The 13,792-nt window shown below is 42.4% G+C and overlaps 1 protein-coding gene and 1 non-coding gene across 2 annotated transcripts in view; one reads left to right on the top strand and one right to left on the bottom strand.

Annotated features, from left to right (window-relative positions):
* The window catches only part of LOC103195446 (protocadherin alpha-2), a 297,204-nt gene that overhangs the window by 147,780 nt on the left and 135,632 nt on the right, over positions 1–13,792 (bottom strand). The gene's annotated exons all lie outside the window — the stretch shown is intronic.
* LOC122149873 lies at positions 11,005–11,111 on the top strand. The gene has a single exon (XR_006163371.1). It is a non-coding gene; the product is annotated as a U6 spliceosomal RNA (small nuclear RNA).

Below are 13,792 nucleotides of genomic sequence, written 5' to 3'. Positions count from 1 at the left end.
GGGTTTCTGAGGAGGTATCACTACAGAAGTAGATTGCTCAACCTTCCTTCCGAGGAGTGGCTGGTGGGTTTGAACCACTAGCCTTCTGGCAAGTGGTCAAGTGCCTTAGGCACTACACCACCAGAGCTCCCTGAGACTAAAGAGGTGAGAGAAAGAAAAGAATTTTGAACTTGTTTAGTGGGGCCAGCATAACCTTGACACCAAACTCGGACTTAAAAAAAGGAAAATGACAAGTGACTCTCAATGATGATGATAGATGCAAAAACCCAAATTGGTTGTCTTATTTTGTATGAACATTGTTTGGAGTCTTAACCAAACAGCTGTGAACTTAAAGATTCTAAAACATAACTATAATATGCCTGAGTTCAGAGACTATGTTTTGGAGGATGTGCCACCAGAGTTATGTTAAGAAAGCATGCATGTAGTTGGTAACAAGATGGCTCTATGATCAACCAAGAATTTGGGATGAGATATAAATGGGACTTTTTTCTTTTTCTGCAGCACGGGTGAGGGGGTATGTAATTACATATTCATTCACAGATTCCAAGACAAGTTCCAGATAAACATATAACAACTTTCTGTGTTTATAAATAAATTTAGTTTAATAAGGAAATTATTAGCCTGTCTTCATTTTTCATAAATGCATTATAAAAGATATACGTACTTTATGTCCTCTACCATTTTCTTATCCTTTCAATTAAAATTGGGAAGAACATCAGTAATCACCTTTATCATTTGGCTCTGGTTTTTAAGAGTAACCTTTAGCAACAAATCCCTTACTTCCCATAATACTTTAGTCAAAATTCTGGACTGTGGTCTATACTCATTTGACGTACTGTCAAATTTTTCTATTTCTAATATTCATATTATAGTCATCTGAACAATGTAAAAAACCTTTTAGCAATTTATTCTACCTTCAATCCTACCCAAGCTAAGTGTATTTAATCTCTGGAATGGTATTGTTTCCTTCTATCTGCAAATGTTGATGACAACAAAAATCAATACATCATAAACTTTATCAAGACATGGTGTCAATACTTTCCTACTCATATATTTCTCAGGCATTGCTTTTTCCTTCTGCCTAGTCAAGTTAGGATGCTAGTCTTCTTTCCTTTTTATTGGTTTTATACAGGAGCTCTGGTAGCATAGTGCCTAAGGCACTTGACTGCTAACCAGAAGGCTGGCGGTTCAAACCCACCAGCCACTCCTCAGAAGGAAGGTTGGGCAATCTACTTCCGTAGTGATACAGCCTCGGCAACCCAAGGAGGACTCACTATGAATTGGGTCCAACTTGACGGCACATAACAACAACAACAATTATGCAACAAATACTGTTGTACTGTCTACGTGTTTTCCTTCATCTGAATATATCACATATCCCATGAGCTTCCTTACTTACAGCACTCTAAAGTTTTTCAAAGTGTGGTTATCAGCTTCAAAGTCAAAACAGAAAATATCTACTGAACCTATGCAAAAATGTATTTATGCGATATATGCTAAGCAAAAATAACAACAGAAAAATAAAACAAAAAGCACCTAGATTGCCACCTATAGATACCACCTTGGATACCAACCTAAAAAAACCAAATTGCCCATCAGGAACCTTAACAGAAAAAATTGACATGAGACATATGTTGCCTGGTTGTTACATAACTAATGGATCAATTTTGTTTATATATGTTAAGTATTATCTGTAAGAGAGACGTAGACAAAAAAAAAAGTTCTCCTGAATTTTTAAAACTGATAAATTTTAGTAACATAAACTGTGTTAATGTACACTGTAAATTAAAACAAGAGGAAAGAGCTTAGAATTTGAACAAAATATAAACACAAACACATCAACATGATTTATATGACTCAAGAACACAGTTAAAAATCATTGTGAAATTTCTCACTTTTCAAAGGATTTTTGTATTAGAAAATTTAAGCAATAATATTTTGCTACAGAGTTCTGTAGCTACCATGAAGGCATTCACTGAATACTATGACAAGATTCTTTTCTAGAGACCCAAGATTGGATCTACATATAATTGGATTTAAAAAAAAAAAGTAAATAATAAATGCCTGTGTAGATTACAAATACTCTATTACAGAGGTTATTTTTTAAATGTTTTTATGCACCATACTTATTTTATATATGATTAATACACTGCCCACAAAAATTATTAGCAGATACTAATAATTTACTACTAATAAGACAGATACTAATAATAGTATTAATTTTAATACTAATAATTTTAGGATTGTCTAAAAAACTAAATATCGACAATTATGGAAGATTGCTTGAGTAGATGAATGGGATGATGGCACAATATTCCTGCCATCATCATGAACAACATATCTCTGTGGTTCTGTTTATCATTCATTTAAGTAAAAAATTGGGGGGAGACATTTTTTCCTCTGTTCTATTGTTAGCTTCCATCAAGTCAGTCTTTGACTCTTGTTGTTGTTGTTGTTATGTGCCGTCAAGTCAGACCCGACTCATAGCGACCCCTCCTTGGGCTGCCAAGACAGTGTCACTACGGAAGTAGATTGCCCAACCTTCCTTCCGAGGAGTGGCTGGTGGGTTTGAACCACCAGCTTTCTGGTTAGCAGTCAAGTAAGTGCCTTAGGCACTTAGGCTACAGTTAATTCTTTTAAATAGTTAATTTTCATTCCAATTTCCAGATCCACAGGCCATCTTACCACTAGTTCCTTTCTAGTGCAGTCAAAATATATTTCTCAAACAACTGCTGACTCCTGACTCAAACTTCATAGCCATCAATGGCATTTTCAACTCTTTTTGTCACAGAAAGCAAGGAAATAAAATAAATGGTAAATTTTCTTGATAGAAAGAGTTTATATACCTAAAATATCAATATGATACTGTTGTTGTTGTTGTTGTTATGTGCCATCGAGTCAGGCCTGACTCATAGTGACCCCTCCTTGGGTTTCCAAGGTGGATACTTTCCAAGGAAGTATCCAAGAGCTGATACTTCCGTAGTGATACTGCCTCAGAAACCCAAGGAGGGATCGCTATGAGTCAGGTCTGACTCAATGGCACCTAACAACAACAACAATGTGAGAATATAAAATAAGTAGATTGCCCAATCTTCCTTCCAAGGAGTGGCTAGTGGGTTTGAACCGCCAGCCTTCTGGTTAGCAGTCAAATGCCTTAGGCACTACGCTACCAGAGCTCCTGAATATAATACTAGGGTATTTTTTTATCCCTTAAAATTAACTGAGATTTTATTAAATAATATTCACTACAAATATCAAAGTGATAGGGCATCCCTATCAAATATTTTGTATCTATAGGAATTTGAGGAGCTCTGGTAGGGTAGTGCCTAAGGCACTTGACTGCTAACCAGAAGGCTGGCGGTTCAAACCCACCAGCCACTCCTCAGAAGGAAGATGGGGCAATCTACTTCCATAGTGATACTGCCTCGGAAACCCAAGGAGGAGTCGCTATGAGTCAGGTCCGACTCAACGGCACATAATAACAACAACAACAACAACAACATAGGAATTTGACTCATACTTAGCCCCTAAACACAGAATTAAGGCTTTTTCATGCTAGCTCTACCATAGCGACCCTCATTGGGTTTTCGAGATGGTAAATCTTTACAAAAGTTAATTGCCCTGTCTTCTTTCCAAGGAGTGGCTGGTGGGTTTGAACCGCCACCCTTCTGGTTATCAGTCAAATGCCTTGGGCACTAAGCCACCGGAGCTCCTTTTCATGCTAGGTCTAGGACCAGAAATTTTCTCTGTTAAGTTGTGCTTCATTAGTACACAACATAAGGAAGAAAATAATCACTAAAATAATATATTTGAAAGTTGTCCTAAAGTTTTAATCATATTTACACAAGTAGAGGGAGCTCTGGCAGCATAATGCCTAAGGCACTTGACCGCTAACCAGAAGGCTGGGGGTTCAAACCCACCAGCCACTTCTCGGAAGGAAGATTGGGCAATCTAGTTCCGTAGTGATACTGCCTCGGAAACCCAAGGAAGGGTCACTATGAGTCAGGTCCGACTTGACGACACTTAACAACAACAACAACATAAGTAGAAAAAATAAATTCGTTTTTCTTTCTATGTTGAACAGTGTGACCATGCAATTCATACATGCACATATTTATTCATTCATTCACAAGCATTCACTAAGCGTAACTTATATAGTGGATTTTATTATACTATGTGAGAATATGGGAGCTCTGGTACTGTAGTGCCTAAGACACTTGACTGCTAACCAGAAGGCTGGCAGTTCAAACCCACCAGCCACTCCTCGGAAGGAAGGTTGAGCAATCTACTTCCGTAGTGATACCCAAGGAGGGGTCGCTATGAGTCAGGTCTGACTCAATGGCACCTAACAACAACAACAATGTGAGAATATAAAATATGCAAAACTATAATGGATGAAAATCTATTTTATTTGCAGTTAACATCACTATTTGTAAGAGAGTAACTTATAACTTATAACCCATTACCTGCAATAATAAAAGAATTATATATCATTATATAAAAGAATTATATATATATATATATATATATATATATATATATATAAAACACTGTCATTGAGTCGATTCCAACTCACAGTGACCCCCATTGGGTTTCCAAGGCAGTAAATCTTTATGGAATCAGATTGCCCAGTCTTGCTTCCACAAAGTGGCTTGTGGGTTTGAAGCACCAACCTTCTGATTAACAGTCAGATACCTTAGGCACTCTGTTGCCAGAGCTCCTAGTAAAAGAATAAGATGTTTCAATTCTCTTCCCTAATTTCTGTATAAAGCCTTCCCTTATATCCATGATCTCTATGACAAGTCAGAAAGTAATATTGTAGAATTGCTAGAAACTGTGTCCTGACTCCATCCTAAGTTTTGAAATGCCAAGGACCACTGGATAAATTGAAATATTTGATTCACTTAACTCTTAACAGATGCATAACTCTCAAATGGATTATTATTTGCTAAATTAAGAACATTTGGCTTCTAAAATAGTAAGAAAATTCAATCCAAGTTGAATGGAATTTTTTAAATGCAACTTTAAACAGAAAAAAATGTTGCCCATTAACAATTACTCATATTTCTTCTTTGTGATATGTATGGATAAATAAATAAAAGATTACAAGTCTTATACCCAATAGTAGGAACTCTGGTAGCGTAGTGCCTAAGGCACTTGACTGCTAACCAAAAGGCTAGTGGTTCAAACCCACCAGCCACTCCTTGAAAGGAAGGTTGGGCAATCTACTTCCCTAGTGATAATGCCTTGGAAACCCAAGGAGGGATCGCTATGAGTCGGTCCGACTGGAAGGCAAATAACAACAACAACAACATACCCAATAGTGTTATCTTCTTTCTATTAGTAGCAATAGATGTTCTGCAACACAGTTATAATTTCTCTAAACTCACAAAACACTTCTGTGGAGCTATTACCTATATTTCGGAGTGTCATCCTCAAAGACTACTTTTCCAAAATGGTACTCATGAAGAGTACAGGCTAGAAATTATGTCCCACATTATTAAGTGGTATTCACTCAAGACTCTATTCAAGAGCCAGCTGTACTACAAAGCTTTCTCTGATCCACCCTTCCTTGCCTAGACAAATGTTCTCTTATGCTCTCTTTCCCTTCTTTGAACACAATGCAATTTATTTTTACATCTCTTATTGGTTGGCATCATTTTTATTATATATTATAATGGTTTGAATAAATGCCTCACACCTTCCACAACAATTTAAACTCGTATATTTCATATTTTACATATATTATATTTTTCATTCCCTACTGTAGATAGCAGAAAGTCTTACACATATATGTAGCTCAAAAAATACGTTTGAAGGAAGGGATATTTGCTTTAAGTAATTCATTATAGGAATTCCTACAAGGGATTATTTAAAGAAGTCTCAGGTCATTTATTACCTTTACTGGGAATTTTGAAACTTTACTATTTTTAATTTGGGGCCTTTAGGCTACAATATATTTATTGCTCTTTAATAAGTTTTAAGTTTTTAGACTTGTTTCTCACAACAACTACTATAAGTTCCTTGAGACCAAAGACAATTTTCTAATAATACTTTCATACTCAGAATTTTTAGCACTGGGAGTATAAGCAGGCAAGTTCAATTTAAGTGTCATCAAAGGCTCACCCACGAAAGATTTGAGAGCACAGTTAGTGTCCATCTTCTGGTCAAAGGAATCAAGTCTCAAAACATTTGCTTACCATGGCATTGACACTTGCGTGATCTCCTTTCCTATTTCGAATCTGAATGCAGGATATTGGCAAATTCAATCCTACCCCACTGGCCAGATTCCTTAGGTCAGCAGCACTGTAATCCCCACGCAACAGCAAACTGTTATTATCAGAACCAAGTCCCAGAGAGGCCCGATACAGATAGGTCTGAGACAGTCTTTCAACTGTAGTGACATCTATTGTGGTTGATGTCACGCAAGGATTCGAAGCCATCTTCTTTCCATACCTCAGCTTCTCTGGAGAGCAACAGCACACCACACAACAGCTCTGAGAGCAACAACCTAGGCTCTGGTTCAATTTGTTGCACAGGAAGAAAAGTAAGCATGCCAGAAATAAAAAGGAAATACAAGCCAGAGCAATGACTAAATATAAGTTCTGGGCAGAAAGTTGCCCTCCTGTTTCCCAGACATCTTCAAAGTCTGGAAGAACCTGAGGGGCAGAGTTGCTCAACAGCACACCCAGAGTGACAGAGGAGGAAAGTGGCGGATCTCCGTGGTCCTGAACCACGACCACCACTCTCTGCTTAACGGCATCAGTGGGAAGAACTAAGCGAGCTGTTCGCAGCTCTCCCATACTGGTTGAAATTCTGAAAAGGCTAGAATCAGAAGCCTGAGAGACATGATAGGAAAGCCAGGCATTGGAGCCACTGTCTGCATCCTCTGCTACCACTTTTGTGACCAAGTGTCCACTTCTGGCAGAGCGGGGCACAATTTCCACTGGTACAGAGCCATTCCTGGGCAAAGGGAACAAGATCACTGGAGCATTGTCATTTCTATCCACTACAAACAAGTTCACAGTCACTGTTGCACTTCTGGGAGGAATGCCACCATCCCTGGCTTCCACCTGGAAGGGAAATCCCCTGAGCCGCTCAAAGTCAAAGGAAGTTTTGGCAGTGATAGCCCCACTGGACGATTCCACTGCCACTAAGCTAGAGGCTGGCGGGCCTTCAGAGCTAACATCCAACAGCGCATAGAACACAAGCCCGTTCTTCCCCAGGTCCGGGTCCTGGGCAAACACGCGGCCCAGGGAAGCCCCAGGGCCATTGTTTTCGGCCACAAAGAGTTCCTGTTGTGGTTGCGGAAAGCTTGGTGTATTGTCGTTCACATCAGCAACTAACACAGTCAGTGTCTTGCGGGTGCTAAGTGGGGGTGAGCCACCATCTGAGGCGGTGATCAGGACCTTGTATTCGCTAATCTGCTCCCGGTCCAGAGGTCCATCTGTCAGAAGGCTATAATAGTTGTCAAAAGAAATCTTTAGCTGAAAAGGACCTCCGCTGGACATGCTACAAGTGACCCTACCATTGGGACCGAGGTCCTCATCCTTCACACTAAGGAGCGCAATCACTGTGCCAGGGGCGGCGTCCTCAGGAATTGGACTGGTTAGAGTCATGAGGTTCACCTCAGGGACATGATCGTTCACGTCGGTCACCTCCACCAGCAGTTTAGCAATGCTGGCTAGACCAAAGGCGCCTTCATCTCTCGCTTCGATATATGCCTCCAACAGCGTTTCAGGTGGACCCAGTGACGCCGCTACACGCACCTCACCACTAATAGCGTGCACGTGAAAACAGCGTCTGAGCTCTGCTCGCGTGCTGTTGCTTAAAGTGTAGCGGATTTCCCCATTGGAGCCTTCATCCGGGTCCGAGGCCTGAACTCGGAACAATACAGTCCCATTAGGGGCAGTCTCTGGAATCTTCGTGCGGTATACGGAGCGCTCAAATACAGGCGCGTTGTCGTTGGTGTCCACCACGATGACGGTGACTTGCGCGTCTCCAGAGCGCGCCGGCCGCCCGCCGTCCCGAGCGCTGAGCACCAAGCGGTGGGTGGCGCGCGTCTCTCGATCCAGCGCTTTCACCAACACCAACTCCGGGTATTCGCTGCCGTCGACCCGCGCCCCCATGTCCAGGCGGAAGTGCTGATTGGGGCTCAGGCTGTAGCTGAGCACCCCGTTGCTTCCCTCGTCCGCATCTTGAGCGTTGGGGAGAGTAAAGCGGGCTCCGGGTGTCAGGAACTCGGGGATGTGCAGCTGCACGTCTCCGGCAGCGAAAAGAGGCGAGTTGTCATTGATGTCCAGGACGTAAACGCGCATCTTGTGCAGCTCCAGCGGGTCACTGAGCACCAGCTCATAGGTCAAGATGCAGGCAGCTTTGGTCCCACACAGTCTCTCGCGGTCTGCAGGCTCTCGAACCACCAAGTTCCCGCTGGTCAGGTCCACTCCGAAGTAGGGCTCATCGTGACTGGAAAGGAAGCGAAAGTTCCTCAAGGAGAGAGCGGCTGCCGACAGTTTCAAGTCTGCAGCGACGTTGCCTACAACTACTCCCCGCTCCGTCTCCTCCAGCACCTCGTATTCGAGCTGCCCCGCGGCGGAGCCGCAGGAGACCCACAAATAGAGAACCGCCGCCACCCAGCCCACCATGGTCCCTGTCAGCGTCCACGCTCCACCAGCGGCAACCCGAAACCATGCTCCGGACTCCCGGAGAGCACGAGCTGCGGGGAAGAGCAAGCTCAGCCTGGCCGCCGACGTTCAGCCTTCAGATCCGGAATTACCCAGGTTGGCCAGCCAGAAGCTGGGCTTGCTAAACTAGAGGGCTGGCAGCCGTCTGGAAGAGCGGAGCCGCCCAGTGCAGAGGATCGCAGCGCCGCCTAGGGGTGCAGAGATGGGGTGAAACGTGAGGTGGGGAAGTGCCGTCTCCCTGGGCTGCCCGCCTAGTTCTCTCTCCTAGCCCACGCTGTGGACCCAGGGTGGGGCGGAGCAAATCTAACACAGTCCTCTTTAAATGGCGTTCCCTACGACAGTGGCAAGTCCTGCGACCACCCTGGTCTTAACACCCACAAGGTCGGCCTGAAAAGTGCGTGCAACTGGGACTGAGCCTGGCGGATTCCTCTCAACTGTTCCAGGGCTCCAAGAAAGCGGAGCGTCGAGCGTCGGCCCCTTTAACTACCGCGGTGGTCCCGGCGGAAGAGGGCGGGACTCAGAGGGAAACCGCTGGGAGGAAGCTGCGAGAGGAGGTTCGGTGAAAGAGAAAGACCACGCCTTCTAGGTTTAGGGAAATTAAAGTCCCCACACCAAGTGCTGAGGGATATTTACTGCTGGATTCCCAGCTTCTCTCCGCTGCCAAGTAGAAATCTTTTATGCAGCCTCTTATATCCTAGGAGCCGCCAAAAGTTAAACAGAGGCGGCTAGGCAGGGACAAGTTGGGGAATAGTGTCCGCCTTAGGCTTCCTCCTGATTCACTTTTCCAGGCACCACAGCTGGAGAGTGCAAGTTCTACGGCTCTAGGTGCCACTCTTGGGTGGATGTAAATTTTCTCCTTTCCCGGGAGGCCCTAGTGGGCTCGCTTTGCAAGAGACCCTTGGCGAGGAGGTCATGAACCAGCCAGTATCAAGGATTTAACTCAGGAATATTTGACAACTCATCCTCAAACAGGACGTGCGAATAACAGGGAAAAGAACGGAGACACTCTTCAAGGTGTGACCAGGAAACTGGTGCTTCATTTACTCTATAAATATTTGGAAAAACAGCAAGGAAGCAGGGTGAGAACAGACTAGATGCTCATATTTTCTCCAGCTTCCCTTTCATGTCAGTCTTCTATAGAGAATTGGGACAATCAGTGGTCAGTTCTATGAGAATGAGAAACATCTCAGATACAATAACTGCATCCAAACTCACCTAGCACCCTACAAAAGTTGTTTGCCCTGAGAGAAAGGAAAGCTGAAAGTAAAGAGACTGATTTAATTGACTGCTAAACACTAACTTTCTCACTCAAATCCTTATTTTAACAAAGCCACAGTGTCCCACGTCTTAAGAACCAAAATCTGAAAGGCGAAAGCTGAATACATATCAAGAATTGAGGCTTCCAGGACATTGTATTTCCAGAATATCGCCTAAAATTATTGATAATCATTGAATCTAGATGATGATTACACAAGGGGATAATTATTGTTCCTTTACACTTTTGAATATATCTGAAATTACTTTCTCTAATTGCTGATCAAAATGGGGGGGGGGCACAAGCATTCTCTTCTTAAGAATAAAAATGGGACTGGTGCCACTGAGAACAATCACCTCCCCTGAACATCACAAACTCACCCCTTCTCTCTTCCAGGGAACCAGAAAGGGCAAGCTACAGCATAAGAAAACATTACAAGTAGTAAATGCTCCTGACCACTTTGCTTTTCTGACTTAAGAACCCAGAAGATCAGTGCTATTAAGTCTTAATAAAAATTAAAAAGGGAAATATGTCAGCCCATCAAAATGCGAGGTACAGTCAAGCACACAAACAGGTATTTCTGGAATTCTTATTAGGATGTGAAATAGCCTACAAAGATTGGATTTCTTCAAGTTCATCACCAAACTTAAAAAATAACTATCTACTAGACATTAGGGTTTGCATTTCTTCGTTTTGATTTAATGCTTCTAATGAAGCTTACTGGTTTGGAGTAACAGTTTGTTTTTCATAAGCAGCAGATGAAATACACATGGACAGATGGAGTTACTTTTGGAAGGCAGCTGCCCCTTACTTTAAACCTATAATCAAGCTTCCAATTTTACCAGGTTTAAGAATTCTGAGCTGTATCTAGGAGGATACTATGTGAACGTGTGGATTAGGGAGAGGAGAAAAGAAAAAAACTCATACAGAGAATCAGTGCAGAAAATCATGACAAAAATTCTTCCTTCACACACTTCACACACTTCTCAGACTTTCAGATTTCTCCATTCAAACTTTCATTGACATTTCTCAAAGGATTTAATTTGTGTCAAGAATAAATGGAGGGGGCTCACTTCGGCAGCACATATACTAAAATAGGAACAATACAGAGAAGATGAGCATGGCCCCTGCGCAGGGATGACATGCAAATTCGTGAAGCGTTCCATATTTTTAAATAAGTCAATCACAAAGTGACAAATATTGCATTAGTCCATTATTGTAAAAGTCAAGGAAAGGTTTATCTATGGAAGGAAATTTTCTTTGTTGGTTAGCAGGGGTGGGAGGGGAGGGGAGGGAACACTGTTAGATAGGTAGAGATAAGTATGGATTTGGGTGAAGAGAAGGGCAATGTGCCAAATGTGAGTGATCAACATGTCGGCATTGAGGAAGAGGAAGACAGAGAAAGGTACATGGGTGGTACAGACAACAAAGATGAACCCTTTTGCACATACAGTACTGCCTTGTCAATGAAGGCAAACATGGGTATACAGGTGGATAGATAGGTGGACAGGCTGAGCTATTACGTATGTTTATGAAGTGGGGAGGGTACCCAAGACCATGTACAGGGCTGGCAGACAATGGTCCTATAAGTGTATTTGTATGATCTGAATTCCCAGGTGTATAGTAGAGCTGACAAGGGACAAGGTTGTGGTCACTTCTTGGTCACACTCAGCTACCCAGAGGGAGCGAGTAGTAGAACCTCTGGGCTCAGGACCATAGTCACAGAGGACATCAAGCTCAATTGGCATAACATACTACACAAAACATTGTTCCACCTCCTACTTTGGCAAGTAACAACTGGAATCTTAAAAGCTTGCAAGCAGCCATCTAGATGCAATGATGGGTCTCTCCTTGTCCAGAGAAAAGAAGAATAGAGAAAACCAAAAATTAATGGAAACAATTAGTCTTCGTGACTGGTACACCATATGATCTGCAGCCTATATGACTATGAGGCCAGAAGAACTAGATGGTGCCCGGCTACCACTGTTAACTACTCAGAGGGGGATCTATGTAGGAGATCCTTGACAGAGAGGGAGAACAATGTGGAACAAAACTCAAAATCATTTGGAGAAAAAAAAGGGGGGGAGACCAGGTTTGCTGGTCCAATAGAGCCTGTGGAACCACTGAGACTATGGCCCCTAACTGCCCTTCAGATCTGGAATTGAACCCACACCTGTGGTTTGCAGCCAAACAAAAGACAGGCATATAAGTTGAACATTTACTTCAAATAGATACACTCCTTGGAGAGAACAATCATGGGAGAAAGAAGGGCTGCTTATGCACAGGGAGACAGCTGAGGGGGCAGGAGTGCATGGAGGGATGGACACAGGGAAGAGGTAACTATGGGGAGGAAGTGGGAGGGGAGCTGTCGCTTTGTAGTAAACTGTAGTCAATGTCATGAGACAAAGTGTACGTGAACTGCTGTATGGAAAATGAATTTGCTTTGTAAATTTTCACCCAAATCACAAAAATAATAATAAGAAGAAGCAGAATAAGTGGATGGCATTCACCCAGTATGATTTGTTCCACCATACGCTTTCCTATAAAATTGTATTTTCACTGAAATAAACTGAGCTTTGTGAGAAAGCAATATTTGAGAAAGAAGAATACTCCAGAGATGAGGAAAGCAAAAAATTTGCCTTTTGGATAAAATGACCAGATGAACATTAAAATCATGCATTAACTAAACTTCTCTTCAACAAGGCCTTGTATTGTTAACACAGGCAGTCCCCGGATTATGAACAAATTCTGTTCCTAAATCTGTCTTTAAGTTGAATTTCTACATAAGTCAGAACAGTTAGATACAGTTCCTACCTAACAAAAGTTAGTCAAATGTTTGTCTTAGTATAGAGTATATGGTGTATCTTTCTATGCATAAAAAAATTAAAGAAACATTTCCAGATACAGTAAAATATCTTTAACATAATACCAAAAAACCTACTCCATACTCACTGCTGTCAAGTAATAATGATGTTTGGTGCACATTGCTAAGCAGCACATATTTGTTATTATGAACTGATGTATGTACCTCAAATTTTTAATATAATAGGTTTTACGGGGTTGGTTAGTAACTACTGGGCTGTTAAGTAAATTGGAGGTTCCTAACCTGGGGACTGCCTGTATTCTATTTTACCACTTATAGCCTTTCATTTTTTCCCACAAATTTTCTTTATTTTGTTGTTGTTGAGCATATACACAGTAAAACATACACCAATTCAACAGTTTCTACCTATACGAGTTAGTGACATTGATTACATTCTTCAGGTTGTGCAACCATTCTCACCCTCCTTTTCTGAGTTGTCCCTCCCTCATTGCAGTAAAGTTGTGTGTCAACTTGGCTGGGTCTGGTTCAGTAGCTGGGCAGCTGGATGTAGTATTCCCCGTGATGAGACTGGTAATCAGCTCCATTGTGGAATCTACTGGGAGCAGCTGAGCAGCTGCCTTGGGGCATGTGGTCTGCTTCCTGCATATGAGGAGAAACCTGGGGCACGGTCTCTAGCTTTTTGGCACACTTAAATCGTGCATGTAGCTGAGTCTTCATTCAGCAGCCTGCCATTCTCTGCCAATCTTAGGATTTCAATGGACTTAAATTAATGGCCTGCCATGTGGTTTGGTAACATCGGGACTGTGCCTGTTTACTTGTCAACTTTGGGTTTGTCAGCCTCAGCAGCCAGCAGCTGCCTGAATGAAGAAAGCCTCCAGCTTCAGTGGGCTGGGAGCCAGAGGCAGAGCTGAAGCCACAGTCAAGGGGCTTTCACCCAGCCCCTAGAGCCTTGCACTTTAAACTTGGACTTCTAGCCTCCAAACTGTAAGAGAATAAACTCCTATTTGTTCAAGTCATCCCATTTGTGGT

Source organism: Orycteropus afer, unplaced genomic scaffold, assembly GCF_000298275.1.
Source record: "Orycteropus afer afer isolate SDZICR_OR568_19922 unplaced genomic scaffold, OryAfe1.0 scaffold00056, whole genome shotgun sequence".
In the NCBI taxonomy this organism is placed as follows: Eukaryota; Metazoa; Chordata; class Mammalia; order Tubulidentata; family Orycteropodidae; genus Orycteropus; species Orycteropus afer.
Note: the sequence above shows the minus strand (reverse complement) of the source record. Positions and strands in the feature narration are given on the sequence as shown.